The sequence below is a fragment of the Prinia subflava genome, chromosome 23, assembly GCF_021018805.1.
Source record: "Prinia subflava isolate CZ2003 ecotype Zambia chromosome 23, Cam_Psub_1.2, whole genome shotgun sequence".
In the NCBI taxonomy this organism is placed as follows: Eukaryota; Metazoa; Chordata; class Aves; order Passeriformes; family Cisticolidae; genus Prinia; species Prinia subflava.
In genome coordinates this window covers 2,983,917-2,991,812 of record NC_086269.1, presented here as the reverse complement: position 1 = coordinate 2,991,812, position 7,896 = coordinate 2,983,917, and positions in this window count along the sequence as shown.

Sequence of the window (7,896 nt, the reverse complement as noted above, 5' to 3'; positions counted from 1 at the left end):
GATGGGATGGGATGTGATGGGATGGGATGGGATGGGATGGGATGGGATGGGATGGGATGGGATGGGATGGGATGGGATGGGATGGGATGGGATGGGATGGGATGGGATGGGATGGGATGGGATGGGATGGGATCCCTTCAAACCCAAACCACCCAACGATTCCACCACCCAGGGCTGGGCACTGGGTGGATTTTTTTGGGAAGAGGTGGATCCCAGAGGGGCAGGAGCCCAGGGCTGTGATGCTGCAGCAGCAGAGAGCAAATCCCTGCAGGAAGAGGCTCTGGGTGCCCGTGACACGTTTGGGTTCAGGATGCAGGAACCACCCCTGGCAATGCCAATCCCATCACCCACTCCTGGGTGAGAGCAGCCACGGCACCCCCAGACCCTGGGGCACCCCCAAACCGTCCAGCTCCGGATCCATCCCCCGTGCTGGACTGGGATCTCTGCTGCTGGGAGCTCAGCAGAAGGGCGAGCTGTAATTCCCACCCCAAAAAAAAAAAAAAAAAGAAAAAAAGAAAAACTGCTTTTATTTTAGTGTAAAAGTAGCTCCTGGAACGGCAGAACAACTTCTGCAAAAGCCTTTTCCAGCCCATCCCTCCTCCAGCCAAGCCCCGAGACCCTCCCTGCTGAGTTTTGGGGGGGCCCAGCCCACCCCAGCCCACCCCAGCCCGTGGGTGCTGCTTTAAACCTCCCCAAGGAAGGTGAGAGGAGACTCCCCCATCTCCCCCTTCCCTGCAAACTCTGCCAGCAGCAGAGGCAATTACAAACCCCTTAAACTTTACCAGCTACCAGGCTGGTGATTAATGAGTTCAAATGTCCACATCTCTGAAAAACAGGGCGGGGAGGGGGAGAAGAATTAGAAGCAAAGCAGCTCCAATTACAGGCAGCCGAGGGACTCTGGCCCACTCCTGCGCCATAAGAACATATATCCAGAAAGGTTATGTTAATTTTTAATGTACAAGGCCGTAATTAATTTCTGGGGCCGGCTGGATTAGCAGAGAGTGTAAATTCCAGCCTGGGCTCGGGCTGCGGATAAACCAACACCGCTGAGGGCTGGGGCCTCAGCGCTCCCCCAGGCTGGAGCAAAGCCAAGGCCACGGCTTTTGGTGGCTGCTGGGGACTCTGTGTCCCCCCAGGTGGCCACAACCCCGCTGTGCCAGCCCCGGGCACGGTGCTGGTGGCACCAGGGATGGAGCTGGCACCACGTTCAATCTTGGAGATGCTAAAAGTGTCCAGAGCTGCTTTGGAAAGGTGAAAACTCAGAATAATCCCTGCAGAAGGAGGCTGGAAAGGAAGGGTCTGCACCTGGCAGGCAGGGATCGTGTGGCCTGGAAATCCAGCAAGTTTTTAAAGGGAAGAAAAGGCTCCATTATTCTCCCATTAAAGTCTCCCCCTCGCTCCTTTCCCTCTGTCAGTCTCTCCTTCTCTCGCTGACTTCCCCCAGCCTCTCCGAAGACAGATCGTTCCCTTAATCATTCTGGAAAAGAACCCCAAGCTGATATAATATTATAATTAATTAATTCACTAAAAAGGTATTAAATTTCTTTTCCCCCCTGTGGATATTATCTGAATTCATTGACCTTTAGAAAAATCACCCTCTAATTGTAACCAGGTTCAAGTGCATTTCCAGCCTGTCCCTTTTACATTAATAATATCTTCCAGGACTCCACTGTGCTGCTTAAATATTGTATAAATTTCACTGCCCCCTCAAAAAAAGGAGAGAGAGGAAGGCATGAAATGAAAACTCCGAGCTGATTAAACCAGCTCCAGAGCACTGGGGGGAAAGAGGGGAAAAGAACTCCACGGTGGCGTGGGAGAGGGACAAACGCAGAGCAGGGCCCTGAGGGTGAGGAATCCCACATTTCCAGCTGGGAGGAAAATCCAGGGATGGGGATTCAGGGTCCCAGGCAGAGGAAGAAGATTGCCAGGATTTGGGGATTTGGGGTGCAGCGAGAAGGGGTTCAAGGTGAGGAATCCCACATTTCCAGCTGGGAGGAAAATCCAGAGATGGGGATTCAGGGTCCCAGGCAGAGGGAGCAGACTGCCAGGATTTGGGTATTTGGGGTGCAGCCTGAGGGGGGTCAGGATGAGGAATCCCACATTCCCAACTGGGAGGAAAATCCCAGGATTGGGATTCAGGCTCCCAGGATTTGGGGTGCAGCTTGAGGGGGTTCAAGGTGAGGAATCCCACATTCCTGGGGTCATCCAGCTGGGAGGAAAATCCCAGGATTGGGATTCAGGGTCGCAGGCACACTGCCAGGATTTGGGGTGCAGCCTGCTGGCTGCAGGGGTCTCTGCATGTCCTATAAAACCTCTTTGGGTGTCCCTGAGGCACGGCGAGTGCCAGAGGAGCGAATTCCCGGCGGGATTTGCAAACACCGGGACAATGGAGTCCCTGGCTGTCCTTGGGGTCCCACACCCCCTGAGCCCCTGCCCTGCTGTCCCCTGGGCCACGCCGGGTGCTCGCTGTCCCCTCTCCTGGTGGCAGAGCCGGAGCTCCGTGCTCCAACACCCAGCCAGGAGCTGCTCCAGCGTGCAGGGCTGGAATTCCAGCGGCAGGCACGGAAAATCCAGCTGGGCTGGGGAGGCTGTGGAGCCAGAGCTGCCCTGGCACAGATCCCAGCCCTGCCAGGCCTGGTGGCTCCAGAGGAGATTTGGGGGTGCAGATTCCTGCAGGTCTGAGGGGGAGGCAGGACTGAGCCTCTCCAGCACCTCGGGACGGCCCCACCTGGGTCTGACACACACAGGGGCAGCCCAGGGGTTCTGCTCATTGAGGGAGTTTGAATCCCATGGGAAAGGTCCAGGTCCCTTCCCTGTGCCACCCTGTGTCACCCTCACCTGGGTGCTGAGGAAACTGAGGCAGGAACCTTCCACCTGCACCTCAATTCCCCCTCCCAGGGTTTTTTTTCCCCCAGCACATCCATGCCCTCTTCCCAGCTCCACCATCAATAAACCCTGCAGTTCTTTGGTTTACAGCCACTTCCAGAAATCCTCCTAGTCCTTACACCAGCAGCGAGGGCTCCCCCCAAAAAATTGGGGCTCCCCAAAAAAATTGGGGCTCCCCAAAAAAATTGGGGCTCCCCCTTACACCAGGAGCTCCCCCAAGGGCTCCCCAGTCCTGCAGCCTTCAAAAGCTGCTGCTGGAAAAAGGGCAGACACAGGCAGGGAGAGACCTTTCCCAGCCAGGCACCCACCGAGCCCCTTCTCTTTGGAATAAATGTCTGGACAGGCATCAGAGGTTTTCCAGCCTCTCTTTATTGCAGAGGTTTCCTTGCTCTGGTTTCTGGGAGCCGAGGCAGCTGTGTGGATGTTCCTCCTGGAAAATCCATCCCTTCCTGCTGACCTCATCCCACAACAGCCCCGGGAGAGGCCTTGGGCCCGGGGTTTGGGCTTCAGGTGGGGAGGGAGCAGCAGGAGCGGCTGAAATGGCAGGAAGGGCTCGGAGGGAGCCGGGTGGGAAATGAGGGGAGAGGGTGGGAGAGGGAAAACCCAGCCAGAGCTGAGGCAGGGAGCGGCTCCAGGTCTCAGGGGTGCCAGGGGTGCCACGGGGCCGCTGGGGATGAGTTCAGGGAGTCCAAGATTTGGGGTGAAACCCCTCGATTTTCCCTCTCCTCTGCCCTCCATCCTGCTCAGCCACACATCTCCGGAGGTGCTGAGGGGTGGCTTGGCTCGTGCTCATTCCTTCTTCCTTCAGGATCAAGCCTGTCCTCTATTAAACATTTTTTTCCCCTTCCCAAGAAAAGTTCCTGCAAAAAATTCTCTGGGATTTGGGAAACAACTGGAAGTGAGGATTTGTGAGGGGGCTGGAGAAACAACTTGCCACAAGCACTTGTGAAGGGGTTGGATACACATCCAAAGGCCGGTGCTGGGAGGTCCCAGCTCCCTTTCCATGGATTTCTGGTTCCAGTCTGAGCACAAAATGACAGAACTAAACCCAGATCCCACAGCTGTCACCTGGAGCAGCACAGGGGCTGCCATACCCCCTGCCCCTGCCTGGGGAGGTGTCAGAGCAGCAAATTCCCAGCGAATTCCAGCACCAGCTGCCGGGAGAGCTGGGGTTTGTGTGCAGTCCCCACGCAGAATCCTAAAATGGGTTGGAGGTGACCATAAAGCTCAGCCAGTGCCACCCCTCCATGGCAGGGACACCTCCCGCCACCCCAGGGTGCTCCAGCCTGGCCTTGGGCACTGCCAGGGGTCCAGGGGCTGCTCTGGGCACCCTGTGCCAGGGCTGCCCACCCTCACAGGGAGGAATTCCCAATTCCCAATTCCCAATTCCCAATTCCCAATTCCCAATCTCCCATCCATCCCTGCCCTCTGCCAGTGGAACCCATTCCCTGTGCCCTGTCCCTCCATCCCTTGCCCCAGTCCCTCCCCAGCTCTCCTGGAGCCCCTTTAAGCTCGGAGCTCTCCCTGGAGCTTTCTCCCCTCCAGGTGACCCCCCCAGGTGTCCCAGCCCAGCTCCGGAGCGGCTCCAGCCCTCGGAGCATCCTGGTGCCTGCTCTGGGTTCGCTCCAGCTCCTGCCGGGCCCCAGGGCTGGCGGCAGCTCCGCAGGCGGGCCTCGATGGCTTTGGGGGGGCCGAGAGCCCCCAAAGTGTTCAGGACGGCCGTGGGCAGGACCCGGAGCCCCCCAGCCCGGGGAGCGCCGCTGTTCCCGTTCCCGAGCCCGGGGAGCCCCGCTGTTCCCGTTCCCGAGCCCCGGGAGCCGCGCTGTTCCCGTTCCCGAGCCCGGGGAGCCCCGCTGTTCCCGTTCCCGAGCCCGGGGAGCCGCGCTGTTCCCGTTCCCGAGCCCCGGGAGCCGCGCTGTTCCCGTTCCCGAGCCCCGGGAGCCCCGCTGTTCCCGTTCCCGAGCCCGGGGAGCCCCGCTGTTCCCGAGCCCCGGGAGCCGCGCTGTTCCCGTTCCCGAGCCCCGGGAGCCCCGCTGTTCCCGTTCCCGAGCCCCGGGAGCGCCGCTGTTCCCGTTCCCGAGCGCCGGGAGCCCCGCTGTTCCCGTTCCCGAGCGTCGGGAGCCGCGCATCCCTCGCAGCCCCGGCTCTGCGCAACCTTCGGGCTCTCTCTTGTGGCTGCTCGGCCCCGCTGCAGCCTCGCCGGGGTCCCGCCGCCCCGGCCACCCCCGGCCCGCCCGCGGTCCCCACGGCGCTCCCGGGGTCCCCACGGCTCCTCCTTCCCGCGGGAACAGCATTTCCCGAAATTGGGAAAAGCCCCGCGGGCAGCGGGAGCGGGCGGTGGGACAGAGGCACCTCCGTCCCGCTGCGGGGCCACCCCTGCTGCGACCCATCCCAGTGAATCCCAGTGCATCCCAGGGAATACCAGTGAATCCCAGTGAATCTCAGTGAATCCCAGTGAATCCCAGTGAATCCCAGGGAATCCCAGTCCATCCCAGTCCATCCCAGTCCCTCCCATCCCATCCCAGTGAATCCCAGGGAGTCCCAGGGAATCCCAGGGAATCCCAGGGAATCTCAGGGAATCCCAGGGAATCCCAGGCCCTCCCAGTCCGTCCCAATCCATCCCAGTCCATCCCAGTCCATCCCAGTGAATCCCAGTGAATCCCAGTCCATCCCAGGGAATCCCAGTGAATCCCAGTGAATCCCAGTCCATCCCAGGGAATCCCAGTGAATCCCAGGGAATCCCAGGGAGTCCCAGGGAATCCCAGTGAATCCCAGGGAATCCCAGTCTGTCCCAGTCCATCCCAGTCCATCCCAGTCTGTCTCAGTTCATCCTAGCCCGTCCCAGTCTGTCCCAGCCTATCCCAGTCCGTCCCAGTCCATCTCAGTCCATCCCAGTCCATCCCAGTCCATCCCATCCATCCCATTCCACCCCAGTCCCTCCCATTCCATCCCAGTCCATCCCATTCCATCCCAGTCCATCCCAGTCCCTCCCAGTCCATCCCAGTCCATCCCAGTCCATCCCATTCATCCCAGTCCCTCCCAGTCCATCCCAGTGCATCCCAGTGCATCTCAGCCCATCCCATTCCACCCCAGTCCCTCCCAGCCCATCCCAGTCCATCCCAGTCCATCCCAGTCCATCCCAGTCCCTCCCAGCCCATCCCATTCCCTCCCAGTCCACCCCAGCCCGTCCCAGTCCGCAGGCAGAGCCCTGTACCCTCTCTCCCCCATCCCAGCCCCTCTCCCTCCCGTGTCTCCCCCTCCCAGCCCTGCCCAGTTCGGTTTTCCATGGGTGCCTCCCACACTCTCACTCGGAGCCTCCTCTCCATCCCCGGCCCTGCAAGCCCAGGAAAGCCCTCTCCATCCTCTCTCTCCCCTTTAAAATTTGATTTTTCCCCTCTCCATCCTCTCTCTCCTCTTTACAATTTGATTTTTCCCCCTCTCCATCCTCTCTCTCCCCCTTACAATTTGATTTTTCCCCCTCCCCGCACACATAAAGCGATGACAGCGCTCCGAGCCAGGAGCTCTTTTGCATTTCTGAGTTGGTTCTGTTAATTGGAAGGAGGGTTAAGAATCTGCAAGGTCGTTTCAATCTCCATCTGACCTTCAGAATAATCCTCTACGCCAACACCAGAGCATGTCATTAAAATGAGGCCCCTCTCCCACATCCCGGCATCCCTTTATTCTCTCCTTGTGCACATTAATTGCTCATAAGTTGATTTGATCTCCCTATTCCGCGAGAAGTAAATTGCCCTCTTATTTCGCCATTTTCATCCTGTTTTCTTAATTAGGCCCTTAAAAATCTCTAGGGCCTCAGCCGGGCCGCAGGCCTCATCCTGGGAATAAATTTTGATCTCAGTCTGATAAAGAGTGAGCCGAGGCCGGGCTGAACAATGTCATTGGCTCCCCTCCCTCCCCGCCCGCTATTCTCCTGACATGAAAAGGCTATCAGTTTTTCTCTGTGTTAATATAGGAAATAATTCACACTTCAGGCGTTGTTCTCTATTTAGTGTTCACACTCCCCTGATAAATCAAATCAGGGATTTTTTTTTTAATTTTTTTTTTAATTTTTTTTCTCTCTGAAGTGTCTGGAACCACTCGCTCCTCGCCCCTCCTGCCACCTTCAGCCTCTTCTCGCTCTTTTTTCCCCTCCTTCTCCTTTTAATAAAGTTTCCCAGATAAGCCCCTGTGATTTTCCAGCTTGGGAAGTCTAATTTAAGGTGGATTTCCTTGCTTTTTTCCCCCTCCTGTGTGTGTTTAACACCAGCACCGAGGGGAGTGGGAAGCTGGCACGTGGCTGGGGGCTGCAGACGTGGCTTGGGATAAGTTTTGCCAGGCACAGGCTCAGCAGAACACTTAAAAAGTAAATTTTTATTTTTTTTTTCCCCCTTCCACTGGTCAGGAGAATCCCCAAAACCCACCTGGACCAGGAGTCCCAGCACCCAGAAGAGGTGAGGCTGATCCAGGACAAAGAAGAAGCTGCCACGCTCCAGGATGTCGTAAATAAATATATTTTTAATGATTCTTCTTCCATTCCAGTTCATCCTTTTATACATTTATTTATAAAACAGTAGTAAAATTTTTTAATCAGAGCACAGTGCATTAAAAAAAAAAAAAAAGGAAAAAACAAACAAAATTCCCAAAAAGATTTTAAAAAAACCAAAAAAACAAAAAGTAATTTTAATCCATAACTGTTTACTCACAGCCAGGGGAGACAAATCGTGCTGAGCAGTGGCCAGGGGTGCGCAAGGACACCCTAAAGCCACAATAATCCCAATTTCCCGTGGGATTTTGTGCCCCTGCCCTGCCAGCCCCTCTGCAGGGCTCAGATCCGCGCCTCTCCCACGGCCACGGGTCCCCAGCACGGCCAGGGGTGACCCTGGTGGGGACAATTCCCTCTCCAGGCACTGATGGCAGCACACCAAGGGTGCCAAGGCCTCCTGTGAACGCCCCCAGAGCTGCAGCTCAGAGCCCCCCGAGGCCCTGGGAGAGGCTCTGGGGTCTCCTCTGGAA